Raw genomic sequence first — 14,861 nt, 5'->3', positions numbered from 1 at the left:
CTAGATTTATTTTACTTACTCTGCCAAGAACTTTGCTGTGCTTCTTGACTCTTAGGATTCATGATCGTCATTGTTTTATTAATGCTGAAAAAATTCTTAGCTACTCTATCTTTCCACTATTCTCTTTATTCTTTCTTACTGAAACTCCTAGTAGATAAATGCTTCACCTTCTTATATCCTCACTGCCTCTTGATGTTTTATATATTCCAACATTTTCTTTCTAGTACTTTCTAGATAATTTCCTCAGATTTCCCATTCTAGTATACAAATTTTCTTTTAGCCATATCTAACATTTTTAACCTATCCACTGGCTTTATTATTCTTAAAATAATCTGTTAGTTGCCCATCGGTTTCTCTTTGCTTTTACAGACACATTCTAATTTATCTCCCTCAATTTTCTGTAGTAGTTAAGAATACAGAATCTAGTATCTGGTAAACAGGCTTTGAACTCTAGTGTTTTCACTTCATCAGTGAAGAGGCATTCAGCAAAAACTAGCTGAAAACCAACCAAAAGTGGTTTAAGAAATAAGAATATTTACTATCTAATATTTACTAATATTTACTCTCTCTCATAATAAGTCCTGAGACAGGGTGATGTTAGGATTGGTGAATTCAGCAATGTCTTTCTGTTTCTCCATTCTGACACCTTCATTATGTCACCTTTGTTCTTTGGTTACATTTGCTTAATGACTTCAAGTGCCCCACATATCACAGCCTTACACCACCAGAGCACCCAAAGGCAGGGAAAGTGCAAAGTATCTTTTTAAGAAGAAGGATAAGCCTCAGGGTGAATTTCCTTTTATGACCAAAATTGTGTTTCATTCTCATGCCTGAACCAATTACTTGGCAAGTGGAAGGACATTACCATGATTAAATTAGACCAACTAAACATCACCCCTTGTGTTCAAGAGGGACCCTGCTCCTGCAATAGTGAAAATATTGGGGTTCTCTTTGCAAAATAAAGGAGAAAATAGCTGTTTGGTGGGTGTCCAATAGTATCTTCTCATCTTCTTTATAGCTGTTTTATCTTGGAGAAGTCAATGAACATCTCTCAGCCTCAGTTTCCTTATCTATTAAATGTAAATAATAATATTATCTTATCTAGGTTTTTATAAATTTTCAATGGAATTGTTCATGACTACCACTTAGCACAGTGCCTGAAACATAATAAATATCCATCCAATAAATGTTAGCTATTAATTTGGCATCTAATTCTCAATAAATCTTATAATTTGACACTCTTTCTGATACCTCATCTGACCGTCTCTCCTTTTCTAGCAGCTAATAACATCTTTTATAATAATCTATCACATGATTGAAAGGTTTTCTTCTTTATGTTTGAATCGCTAAGCTTCTTCTTTTCTACAGGCCCTTTGCCATTTACCCAAGTCACTTGAGGAGAAGTACAAAAGCAGACTCAATGCTAAATTAAAGGACTGACACACACTGAGGATAATAGGAAAATTAGTATAATTCTGGCTATAATATAGCTTTCTCCATTTGAAATGTCCAAGTATAATACTTGCTTTCACAATAAACTACTGTAAGTCTCATATCTGGCTAATTGTCCACCATGACCCTCAGGTCTTGCTTATGTCTAAGCATGCCATTTCCCTTACAATTGTTTTTCACAACTCTGTAATTCTTTCTGGTTGATCTGGGTTAAAATTTTATATTATGCGCACACAAAATAAAAGATTTCTTCCAGAGAGCTGCCTCAGATGACTATGAAGCAGAACATCAAAAAGAGAAATCTTTCAAATATAAAGTTTTATCAGCTTGATGTGGCAATATTGTCTTTGCGATTATATACCACTCAGAAATGATGCAGGAAATGCTACTGAATGTTGGTGAAAAAGAAGTATTAGTAAAATATCCACATGTCTGACATGAGATGAATGAAATATGTAGAAATCATCTGAGTATTCCAGAGGGTGTGTGTTCTTTAGGTGTTTCATGATGATTTCTTTGAGCAATTCATTTTTTTTTTATTTTTTTACTTTTCAGTTACAGTTTACTTTCAGTATTATTTTATATTGGTTTCAGGTGTACAGCATAGTGAGCAATTCTTCAGGGTAGTTTTAATAACGTCATCTTTGTAAATAAGGCTGTGAGGATCAAGAGAAAGAGCCCTGGCCTGGGAATTAGGTAAACCGGGTTCTAGCCCTGCTCACTGCTGATTATCTGTGCAGCTTTAGGCAATTTATGTGTCCTTTCTGAACCTCAGCCTCCTCATTCTCCACACTGACCTCTGTAGCCCTGATTTTTTTTCAGCGGGGCTGACATTGCTAACCTTGGTCACATCCTGGGATTTGAAAATTCTTCTCAATACCATGTTGATGAGCCAATGGCACAGGGCCCCAGAGATCATTTAGAACTCTCCCTCCACACACATCCCTCATTTTTCATGTAAGAAAACTGATGCAGCAGGCTGGATGGAGCTGGAGGATGACTGGAACCCAGATCACTTGTCTTAGAGACACTGTAATTTTCACTAAACCATGCTACTTTGTCCACATATTCCACAATGTCAATATCAGGGGTTAGGCACTAATATAAGTATAAAGCATAGCAATTATGTTCAAAGGCTTTTACAGCCTTCAAGCAACTTCCACCTCCATTACTTCAATTGAGCCTCACCACAAAGAAAGCTGACACCTGGAAGGATTCTGTGACTTGCCCAGTGTCACTTAGCCAGGTGGTAACAGAGCCAGCAGTGGAGTCCAACTCCTTTGATTCCTGGTCTTCTACATTTCCTGGACTTAGCCCTGGCTTCCATCAAACAGGCTGATTACCAAGAAATGAAGTAGATCTTTCCACTGCTTCTGGCTACTGAGGGATCAACCTGAAAAGGGTTGGTCCATTTGGCAATATACTCCAAGCTATTCCCATGTTCCAATCTACTAATATCAACACTATAATTAAGTTTACTTTTAGGAAACTCCTGAGCAGGAAACCAACCAGAAGTCAGATGTTCCAGCTGATTCTTTCTCTCTCTCTCTCTCTCTCTCTCTCTCTTTCTCTCTCTTGGTGTTCTGAAATGACTCATTAATACACTTTTCATTATGTTAAAACACAATATTATAAATAGGTGGTTCACACAGACTCAATCACTAGATAAGCTATTTTTTTTTATATAAGCTATTTTTTATCCGAAGTTTTCTCATCACGTAATATTGAATATTTCTTACATTTACAATAGGAGCTGCAACATAGTGGTGAAGGAGGAGAGCTTGAGTGGTCATATCAAGGTTTAAATCATGCCCCTTTTTCTAGATATGTAACCCTGTCAGAGTCCTCATTCATATAATGAAGATAAAATTGTAGCACATACATCATAAAGTTGTTAAGAGAACTAAATGTGCTCATATTTATAAAGGGCTTAAAGTTGTACCAAGCACACAGTAAGCAATAAATGTTACATACTATTATTATTTATATAATGGGGTGTCACATTATCCTCATTTTATAAACAAGAAAACAGACTCAGAGAAATTAGTGGTTTTCCTAAAGCCACAAAGTCCTAAATGTCCTTAGGGGAACTTATTTGCTAAAACCTTGTTAAAGATGAATTGGTGTCAGGCTGAGAGCAAAAACAAGAATTGGGAGAGAGAGACAAGAAGGAATAACTGGGGGGCGGGGGGGTATAGGATGGGAGAGATCTCTGAAGGACCATGTGAGAGAACACAGAGCTGAATGTTGCCAACTTCACACTTTTGCTATCCATCCTATATAATAAAAGCCTAATATGCTAAGTGTCCAGTCAACTGGTCAGCTGTTCAACCAATCAAAGCATAATATGCTAATGTATGCTAAGGCCACTCAACCGCTCACTATGACATGCACTGATCACCAGGGGGCAGACAGTCAACCAGTTGACCAGTCACATGATGAGCACTAACCACCAGGGGACAGACGCTCTGACCGGTAGGTTAGCTTGCTGCTGGAATCTGGCCGAGCGGGACTGAGTGAGATGGGCCAGACATGCCCTAGAGCCCTCCCACAGTCCTCCCCGGCTGGCCAACCTCCCGTGTCTCTCCCCAGCCCCAATCATGCACTGGTGGGGTCCCTCAGCCTGGCCTGCACCCTCTCACAATCCAGGACCCTTCAGGGGATGTCGGAGAGCTGGTTTCAGCCCGATCCCACAGGCCAGGCCTAGCGACCCCACTAGTGCATGAATTTGTGCACCGGGCCTCTAGTATATATAAAAGGCTAAGCTACCATCCAGTAGCTATGATGCATAATGACCACCAGGGGACAGACGCTCTGACCAGTAGCTATGTTGTGCACTGACCACCAGGGGGCAGATGCTCAATGCAGGAGCTGCTGAGCTGCTGTGACTTGGCAGTGACAGTTCTTGGGTGACGCAGTCGGAACCAGAGATTTCCAGGTGCATCACACGAGAACTGCCCTCTCACAATCCGGGATCCTTCAGGGGATGTTGGGAGCCAGTTTTGACCTGATCCCCACAGGCCAGGCCGAGGGACCCCACCTGCCAGAGGGACCCCGCTCATTCAGCAGACACCCTTTAAGCCACAGCGCCACCCCAGGTACAGCTGGCCTATATACTACACATGCTCAGTGGTTAGAGCTTTGGACTGTGCACTGAAGGGTCTGGGGTTAGATTCCCAGTCAAGGGCACGTGCCTGGGTTCACTCCCTGTCCCTAGTCAGGGCACGTGCAAGAGACAACCAGTAGATGTGTCTCTCTCATATCATTTCTCTCTTGCTTGCTCCCTCTCCCTCCCTCCCCACCCTCTCTGAAGAGCAATGGAAAAAGATATCCTCTGGTGAGGATTGGCAGGAAAAAAGAAGAAGAAGAAGAAGAAATCAGAGTGGATATAAGCTGCACACATCTCTTCCCACAACCACATAAATTATAGAAAAATAAACCTGGATAATCATCTGAAGACTGGCTAAGCAGAAGTCCAATAACTAAGATTATAAAGAAGAAGCCACATCAAGAGTGGTAGGAGGAGTAGAGACAAGAAACAAGTTGGCCCTGCACCCATGTGTGGCAATTGAGAATCTCAGGGGCAGAGATATCTCAGGGGCAGATCAGCCCCATGCTGGGCTCTCACATAACATCTGGCTGTAAAAATCAGCAGGGATTCCTGACCATTCTGGTGAGATGAAAGGCTGCTGGAAAATCAGGCATCCTCTTAAAGGGCTAGCATACAAACTCATTCACAGGCACTCACCTTGGACTCTGGCAAAGGGATAGTAGCTGGGGGCAGGGGTGGAGGGGGGAGGGGGGAAGGGGCCCAGTGACATACAGGGAGAAATTGAATTGTGTGCTTTGGAGCAAGAGCTAGAGGGACTGCCACCATTGTCCGTGTTGAGCCTTCCTCTCATGCTGCCAACAGGTGCATTCTTTCCCTGTGTTGAGCTCTCCCCACACCCAACCAAATTTGAATCTGCAGTAGCCTGGTGAATTCCACTAGCTTCACGCTGATGACTTCTTGAGACCCTCCCCTAGCCAACTCAAGCAGAGTTTGAGGCTCTTTCAGGAATAACCATCCTGAGCCTGCATTGCAGTTTTTCTTTTTAAAAATCTTGAGAAATTCCATCAAGCTCAGAGGATGCCAGAGGCACACAGGGAGAAATGAAGTTGTATGGCTTCAGGGGGAAGGCTGAAGGGATGACCACCATGGTCCCTATGTTAAGCCCTCCCCACAAATGACCAAATCTGAATTTGCGTTAGCCTGGTAAGATCCACAGCTCCACCCTGTTGACTCCCTGAGACCATGCCTCCCCCAACTTGCATACCTCCCAAGGCTGTCAGTACTGACACTTACCTGCAGGCGGTAGCAGGTCTCCGGGATGCCTTGGGCCTTTACTGACCAGCCCCAGGCCTGATACTGATGGCAGATAGCCTTGGCTCTCAGCATGGCTCCTCCCACACACATCCAGACCCAGCATAGGCAGCCACCAACACCAGGTCACTTAACAGGTAGATCCAGGCCTATCACAGGCAGCAGCTGACATTGACCTGCACCAACTCCCTCTCAAGAGGCTCCAGAACCAATACATCTGGAGGCTGATTTCATACCACAACCAATCACCACCCAATTAGCTTCATAAGTAACACACCCAAAGGGAGATCCTGGCAGGCACCAGACCCTGCTGGGTGGGGTGAATCTGGTTCCACGGGGTCGTGGCCAATCCTCACAGCCAGCCAGCCAGCCGGAGGGTCAGTCCCACCCACCGATATGCCAACAGCAATCAAGGCTCAACTACAACAGGAGGACACAAACACCCACACAAAAGATACTCCTGAAGCACTCAGTTCAGGGGATCAAGGAGACCATGCCACTGCGCCACACCACACAGGACACCTACTACATAAGGCCATTCTGCAAAGGCTGGGAGATGTAACAGGTCTATCTAATACAGAGAAACAAACACAGAGAGGCAGCCAAAATGATGAGACAAAGCAACATGTCCCAAATGAAAAAACTGGAGAAATCTCCAGATAAAGAACTAAATGAGCCCTAGCCGGTTTGGCTCAATGGATAGAGCGTCGGCCTGGGGACTGCAGGGTCCCAGGTTTGATTCCAGTCAAGGGCACATGCCCGGGTTGCAGGCTCGATCCCCAATGTGGGACATGCAGGAGGCAGCCGATCAATGATTCTCTCTCATCATTGATGTTTCTATCTCTCTCTCCTTCTCCCTTCCTCTCTGAAATCAATAACTAAATGAAATGGAGGCAAGCATCTTGAGTTCTGGATTTCCATTCTGAAATAGAGACAAGCAATCTACAGAGTTCAAAACACTGGTTATAAGGATGCTCAAGGAGCTTAGTGAGAACATCAACAAAGAGATAGGAAACATAAAAAAAGACATAGGAACCATAAAATGAACCAGTCAGAAATGAAGAATTCAGTAACTGAAATGAGGAATACACTAAAAGGAATCAATAGCAAATTAGACAATCAAATCAGCTATTTGGAAGGCAAGGTAGTAGCAAACACCCAATCAGAGCAGCAAAAAGAAAAAATAATTTAAAAAATGAGGACATTTTAAGGGGCAAGATTCACATCATAGGGTACCAGAAGGAGAAAAGAGCAAGCAAGGGACTAAAAACCTATTTGAAGAAATAAAGACTGAAAACTTCCCTAACCTGGTAAAGGAAAAAGACATATAAGTACAGGAAGAACAGAGAGTCCCAAACAAAAAGAATCCAAAGAGGACCACACCAAGACACATCATAATTAAAATATCAAAAGTTAAACACAAAGAGAGAATCTTTAAAGCAGCAAGAGAAAGATAGTTCTCATGAACCTAGCAGTGTGAAGTTATAAGCCCTTAGAGTCTTGCTTCCCCTATGTCACATAGGGGGTCAATTTTGAAGAAGTCCTCTGATGAGCTGAGGAGTACAGAACTGTGCTCTGCACTTAGAGGTGGGGCTGAGGTTGTGCTGTCTGCTTGCCACGGAACTCTTCCAGGAAGCAGGAGACTCTGGAATCACCCAGAGGGCCTTTTGAGAACTGTTGACAGGAACAACTGGGAGTTACCATGGTCAGCAGCAAATGCTGCTGGGAGTCACGGCATGTAGCTATATAGAGAGGACTGGTCAACAGGAGCTGTGGCCACTGGCTTCTCCTGCCATTGAGGACCATGACCCACAAAAGCTGGTGCCATCAATAGCAATTTCTAAATGACAGTGCTAGAAATTGCCCATGGAACGGATCCTCGTTATTCAAAGCAGCAGACCCTAGGTCAGAACTGGGAGATCTTACTGCACAGACGCTTCTGGCCCTCTTCACTGTCAGTTCAGAGGACCAAAGTGCTGATCATTGAACAGCAAACTTTAGAGGGAATAGCATGTGCTTGGAATCAAAAGACCTGGACTTGAGTTCTGGATTTTCCATTCTGTGACCTTGTATAAGTCCCCTAATCTTCTGAGCTTCAGAGGATTTAATGAGCATATATATATATATATATATATATATATATATATATATGAAAATGCTTTATAACAGGTATACAGTACCAGGAAAATGGAAAACATTGTTATCATTATTTTTTCAGTAAATTCCTCAATGAAGAGCAAAATTAACAATTTTGCACCAGAAAACTTGAAGGAATATAACCTCAGAAAATCTGAGTGGAGGCCCAAGCCAGTTTTAGAAACCTCTCATAGAAATAGAGCTAAAAGGATGAGGTTTGGAGAATGAGAGTCTCACTAATGAATAGGATCTGATTCAAATTTGTGATCTCAAGTTCTTGGGCCTCTGCATCGATGTGGTACAAGTTTTCAGCTGCTTAATGTTCTTGAAATCCCATTTTGTTTCAAATGAAAAACCACCTGAAAGTTTCCTGAAGAGGGTTTTTTTTTTTAGGGAAAATTTAAGCATAACATATCTGTGGTTGATCTGTCAGTATAGTCCCTTCCAAAGTTCCTCTGGAAAACCAGAAGGCAACAATATTGCAGCAGCTGGGAAAGAGGGACACATGACGAGGTGCGATCATAGCTGACTGGGAGTCAGGACACCCTTGATACCTACAGAATGGTGCTGAGGGCCACTCTCTGCCCTTCACCACCATGTGGAGGCATCACAGGGGCCATGCTACCTCCGTGCCTATCTTGCCCTGGGCACCATCTTCTGTGTTGGCAATGACTGGTGCTTCTGACAAACTCCATCTGTCTATTCACTTTGAGTTTCCACCACACTGACATCTGGGATTCAAAACTATTCAATCTACTGTCAACAGAGCTTTTTTTTTATAAAAAGAAAAAAGAAAAAAAAAAAACAGTCAAGAAGTGATGGAACCCAAACACTATCTAAATGAAACAGAGAAACATCATTCGTTTTGTTTTGTTTTTTAAATAGAGCTTTCCATCCCCCACGTGTTTATTCTATAATTAGAAAGGATATTATGATCACCCTCTAAAAATCCTGTTTTTGTAATACTGAATTTACCATATGATATTAATTTGAGGAAAGAAAAAAAAAAAACAGGAAAGCAGCTACAGCACAAAGAGTTCTGCAATGCAGTACTATGGAGTTTCAGAGACACAAGGAATAACTTTAAAAAAAAGTCTGTTAACGTTTTCAGACATGACAGTGATGAAATTGTTCAGTTCAAGTCCACATTGACTCTTGCCTGCTATTGCAATAGACTGAATTGCTTAGCCTACTTCTCAATTTTTCTCTCCTTTGATTCCATCTCCAGAAATTATTGTCCTGCACCCCAACTCAGATCATGCCCTTGGTCTGGTCAGCAGCCAGACCTCATCACCTACAGAATAAAGGACTGCCCCCAAACTCAGTATCCAAGGCTCCCTCAGGCATTTTCTACAAAGGTGACACCTAGGGGGTGTTTGGAAAAGTTGGGGGAGTTCTTCTCAAGGATCAAAACAACAGAGCAATAGTGGCTTTTAGAAGGCTAGGTCCAGGGATACACACTCCCTAAGACACCAAAGAACCATCCACCCCAACATACCGATAGGATATCCATTGAGAAACTCTAAGACTAACTTTTCAACTTTTCCTAACTTTATTTTCTCCTTCTTCTGTCATATACAACACTCCAAGCACTCTGACTGGTCTTATTTCTTTTTTTAAACATGTATTTGTTGATTTTAGAGAGAGAAAGGAATGGGAGGGGGGAGAGAGAGAAATTGATTTGTGGTTCCATTTATTTATGTATTCATTGATTGCTTCTTATATGTGCCCTGCCTGGGGATGAAACCCACAACCTTGCTGCATAGACTCAATGCTCTAAGCAACTGAGTTACCTGGCCACAGCCCTGATTAGTCCTATTTCTAACATCAGAGTCTGTGCTCACACTAGACCCTTGTCTGAGATGTCCTTCCCAACCCACTGATCTTTGACACTCTCTGACTTTCAAAAGCCAGGATAAACTATTCTTAGCCTCCAGTCAACATTAATTTCTCCCAATTCTGTGGTCCCACATGACTTTGCTTATACCTCTGCTGTAACACTTATTGTATTCTGACTTACATTATTTCCATTTTATTGCTCTCATCTTCACTACCAAATAATATATTCCTTGAAGATAGGAACTGCTTTATACAGCTTTATACACCTCAAACACTGAGCATTCACTTAGCACCTTACTACCTGGTAGTTAGATTTGTTGGATTTAATTGAATTAAACTAATTATTTTAAAATATTTTTTTCTGTCAGATATATGCAAGAATATTTTAAATTTTAAAAAAATTATTAGTGGATTTAATATGTAAAGTCTTATTAGTTCTTCATGGACAAAAATCTGTTTAAGTAAATTGAAGGAAAAAAAAAGTTGGTTTTCTGTCCCTGTAACTTAGGGTTAAATCCTTTTGAAAGAAACAGCCAAAAGGAGTTAGTCTTCCAAAGTCACAAGGAAAAGGAAAATGTAATTTTTTTGGTGTTACCCAGTGAGATTTTTGTGTACACAAAGCTCCCCAAATGACTATAAACTTTACAAATTTCAATTTACTTCAATTCAATTTTTTAAAAAAAATTTTAAGTCACCTTTGGACTAGGATGAAACGTGGAAAATTTCAACTCAAATAAGATTTTTTTTTTCTAGGAAGCTGTGAGCAAATGAAAATAAGATTTGGCGGGAGCATTCTACCACCTCTACCATAGGACGGGTCACTGCCAGCGCCATACTTGTTGATGAGACATCTGGCCAGAGGCCTGCTGTAGAAACACAGTCTGTGACTTTATTTTGCTGGACATTTCATCTGTGAAGATTTTCTTTTCCAGTTACAAAGTCCTCCCAAGAGGGACATAGCCGCTTTTTGGAAACCTGTGAAGTGTTGGCAAGTCTTGCCCTGTTTACCATGGAAACTTGCACTTGGATAGAATTACAGTGTATGACCTGGTACAAGCATAGATGAATGTTTGATGCCTGCTATTTTCTCTTCATGTTGATTTGGAAATTATAAATCACAGGACCAGATCAAATAGCTTTGATCTTCCCAGTTCATTTGTCCATCGTGGCATATGGTCATACCTGCATAGACTTGAAAATACGTTGGCAGATAACAGAACATGTTATGATTAAACCGTATGAGTTTGGTTCTGATTAATCTGCAGAGGATTGCCTGAAAAGTAGACTATTTGTAAGCATGGATGATTTATATCTGCTTATTTGTTGTTCTTTCTTAGAGAGTTCTAAAAATCATATAGTTTCGAAATTGCATTGACAGGTTTGTGGAGGTTTTTTAATGAGAAAGAAAGAAATTAATTAGCTCTGACTGCAAGCAGATATTATCTGCTTTCCTCTAAATAACTGTTTAAAGCATCTGGCCCAATATTGTGTAAGAGATTTGTTTTTATGTCTTTGGGAAATAGTTAACTGTCTAGTTCAGGACTTCATCACTTCTTGCCTGGATTACTGCAACAGTTTCTAACTGGATCCCAGACGGGGATTTTTGCACCCCACCCTCAAGTCATTTGCCATACTCCTTCCTAATGGTACTGCCATTCAAAAAACAGATCTGATTCCCCCAATGGTTAAAATCCTTCAAAGATTCCAGGAAAGCTTTTAGGAGAAGGTGCCAAATTAGTATAACATGCAAAGTTCTATCAGAGCCTTCCCTCTTGCCTCACACTGTCACTCTGTGTTCCACTGTGCCACGTGTCGTGCTATAAGTCATCACTTATTTGCGCTGCTTTGCCTTAGAACCAGCTGTTCCCATGCATATAATGTCATCTCTGGAATTCCCTGCCCTTTCTATAACTTGCTCCTATTCATATTTCAGCTCCTGGACCACTTTTTCCAGAAACCAATCCAAAGTTTCTCATCTAGAAAAGATGACCCCCCACAAGTGTCCCAGTAACCTTGTGCATATCTGCACGGTGGCAGTCGAATCACACAGCCCTGCATTTTAATGGAAGTTCCAAGAGACCAGATTTTATCTGGAGCCTAACAATACTCTGGTATGTACAAGGTACTCAATAAAAATTGGTCAGCCCTAGCTGATTTGGCTCAGTGGATAGAGTGTGGGCCTGCGGATTGAAAGGTCCCAGGTTCGATTCCAGTCAAGGGCACATGCCTGGGTTGCAAGCTCGATCCCCAGTGGGGGGCATGTAGTAGGCAGCCAATCAATGATTGTCTCTGATCACTGATGTTTCTCTCCCTCTCCCTTTCTCTCTGAAATCAATAAATATATATATATATATTTTTTTAAAAATTGGTCAAATTATAAACAAGCAAAAGGATGAATGAAGGAATAAAATGTGTATGTTTACATTGTACTTGTTTTATCAGTTTTACTTTTATACACTGATCTTGAATTTGCCATTTGGAAAGGACCTTGGGAATTGTTTTTTTCCCTTTCTACCATTTTGAGGAAGCAAAGTAGATTTAAGAACACAAAGTTTAAACAAGCTGAAAAGAATTGAAAATTCTCTTTTTAAAAAAATATATTTTACTGATTTCAGAGAGGAAGAGAGGAGAGAAAGAGAAACATCAATGATGAGAGAAAATCATTGGTTGGCTGCCTCCTACACACCCCCCGACTGGGGATCGAGCCTGCAACCCAGGCATGTGCCCTTGACCAGAATCGAACCGGGGACCCTTCAGTCCGCAGGCCGATGCTCTATTCACTGAGCCAAACTGGCTAGGGCAAAAATTTTCTTTTTGTGGCTAGTGCAGCTGTGGCTCCCAGTCCCAACAAACATTTGAAGTGTGTAGCAGCTCCAAAGTATTGGAAGCTGATTAAACTGACCAGTGTGTTTGCGTCTCGTCCACCTACCAGTCCCCACAATCTAAGAGAATGTCTCCCTTTCATTGTTTTCTAAACAGAGTTATATATGCTCTGACAGGAGATGAGGTAAAGATCTGTCTGCAGCTGTTCATGAAGGTTGATGGCAGGGTGCAAATGATATAGCCTACCCGGTTGGTCTAACAGATATCTCAGCATTGACAAGACAGAAGAGAATTTCAGTCTGTTCTATAACACCAAAGATTGCTTTGCTTTCCATCGTATTACACCTGATGAGGCCAAGTACACGTTGTGCAAAGTGAGAAGGATCTTTAAAGACACAAGGGGAATCCCTCATCTGGCAACCTGTGATGCTCACACCAACTGCTACCCTGATCCCCTCAGCAAGGTGAATGACGCCATTCAGATTTTAAAAATGTTAAGGTTACTGATTTCACAGGGAACCTGTATGTGGTTACCTGAGGTACTAACCTGGAAAGAATTGGTGTGATCACCAACAGAGAGAGACATCCTGGTTCTTTCAATGAGTTCACACAAAAGACAACATCTTTGTTATTGGCAAAGGCAACGAACCACTGATTTCTCTTCCCAGAGGAAAAGGGATCCAGCTCACCACAGCTGAAGGAGAGACAAGAGACTGACAGCCAAACAAAGCGGCGGGTGAAATGATCTCTAGGTGACATGATTGTTAGGGTCTTTATACTTAATTAAAGACAATATGGCATAATTTAAATTTTTAAAGAAACAAGCCCTGGCTGCTGGGTGGCTCAGTTTGTTGGAGCATCATCCCCTGAACCAAAAGGTAGCAGGTTTGATTCCCAGTCAGGGCACAAACCTAGATTTTGCAGGTTAACCCCGAGTTTGGGTGCATACAGGAGGCAACCAATTGATCTCTCTTCTCTCTCTCTCTCTCTCTCCCTTCCTCTCTTTCTAAAAATCAATAAACATTTCCTCAGGTGAGGATTTAAAAAATTGAAAATGGCACAAGTAATTTAAGAACTAAATATTAATTATTTATGCAGTCATCATTCAAATAATGTTCTGACCCTTTCCACTATATACATTATATTGACCAACCCAGAGCAACTAACGCAAAAATGCCAAATATAGTTTGTGACCAATAAGCCACCTTAAATTATCCCATAGATATTGGTAATTTTCAGGATAAAATCATCTTAAATTTATACAATATACAAAAGCATTCACATAAGTGATCCTTAGCACTTTTGTTAAAAAGTATGTTATTAACTTGAACCAGCAATAGGGTTTATAATTCCCCCTTAGATTTGAAACAATCTGCTTGCAGGATCTGTGACTTTTCCACTTTAAAAAACAAACAAACAAACAAATAAAAAACCTGTATATGCATTGACAGTTCAAAGAGCCCAATCTTTCATTCTAGTGGTAATAAACACAGATCCAGTCCAGAACATGTACTTCCTGGAATCTTCCACCCAGGCATCAAGAAGTCAAAGCAATATTTGAAGTCAACCATCTGTGTAGGAAAAAAAAAATCTACGGAATGTGGGATGAAGTACAACAGACTTTCTAGCCCCCAAAATCCATCCCTCCCTGACCCCCATCCTTACTGGTCAATGTCTGAAACTACCTTAACAGAAACACACAGTAAGAGAAAATAAGGCTTAAGATGTCCAAGAGATTACCACTGACTTACATTCACACTACCTATTATATTTCTCTTTTTGCCTTCTGTGCCAGGAAGCTCAAGAATTTACTGTTCAGTTGTAGTAAAACTTTACTAATTTCTGCTTCAGTTAGAAATTTTTTTCCTTTTTTTAAATATTTTATGAACTAAATGTTTGTGGCCCCTACAATTCATATATTGAAACCCTAATTCCCAGTATGGCGGTATTTGGAGAAGGGGGCCCCTAATGAAGTAATTAAGGTTAAAGGAGGTCATAAGGTTGATTCCCTGATCCAATAGGATTAGTGTTCTTACAAGAAGAGACACAAGAGAGCTGGCACACTCTGTTTCTCTCCCCCTTCTCCTCTCCCTCCCTCCCTGCACATGCACCAAGGAGAGGCCATGTGAGGACATTATAAGAAGGCAGCCAGGAAGAGAACTCTCACCAGAAACCAAATCATCTTGAACCCTGATCTTGGACTTCTGGCCTCCAGAACTATGAGAAAATAAATTTCTGTTGTTTAAAC

General features: G+C 41.2%; 1 pseudogene; it reads left to right on the top strand.

Moving 5' to 3' along the window:
- The first annotated feature begins 6,211 nt into the window (after positions 1–6,211).
- On the top strand, positions 6,212–13,353 carry LOC138996152 (small ribosomal subunit protein eS4, X isoform-like; annotated as a pseudogene).
- Positions 13,354–14,861: the final 1,508 nt, after the last annotated feature.

The sequence above is a fragment of the Myotis yumanensis genome, unplaced genomic scaffold, assembly GCF_028538775.1.
Source record: "Myotis yumanensis isolate MYYU_CA2020_CCGP unplaced genomic scaffold, mMyoYum1.0.hap1 SCAF_17, whole genome shotgun sequence".
NCBI lineage: Eukaryota > Metazoa > Chordata > Mammalia > Chiroptera > Vespertilionidae > Myotis > Myotis yumanensis.
The sequence above is the reverse complement of the archived record's forward strand: the minus strand, read 5'-3'. Positions and strand labels throughout refer to the sequence as shown.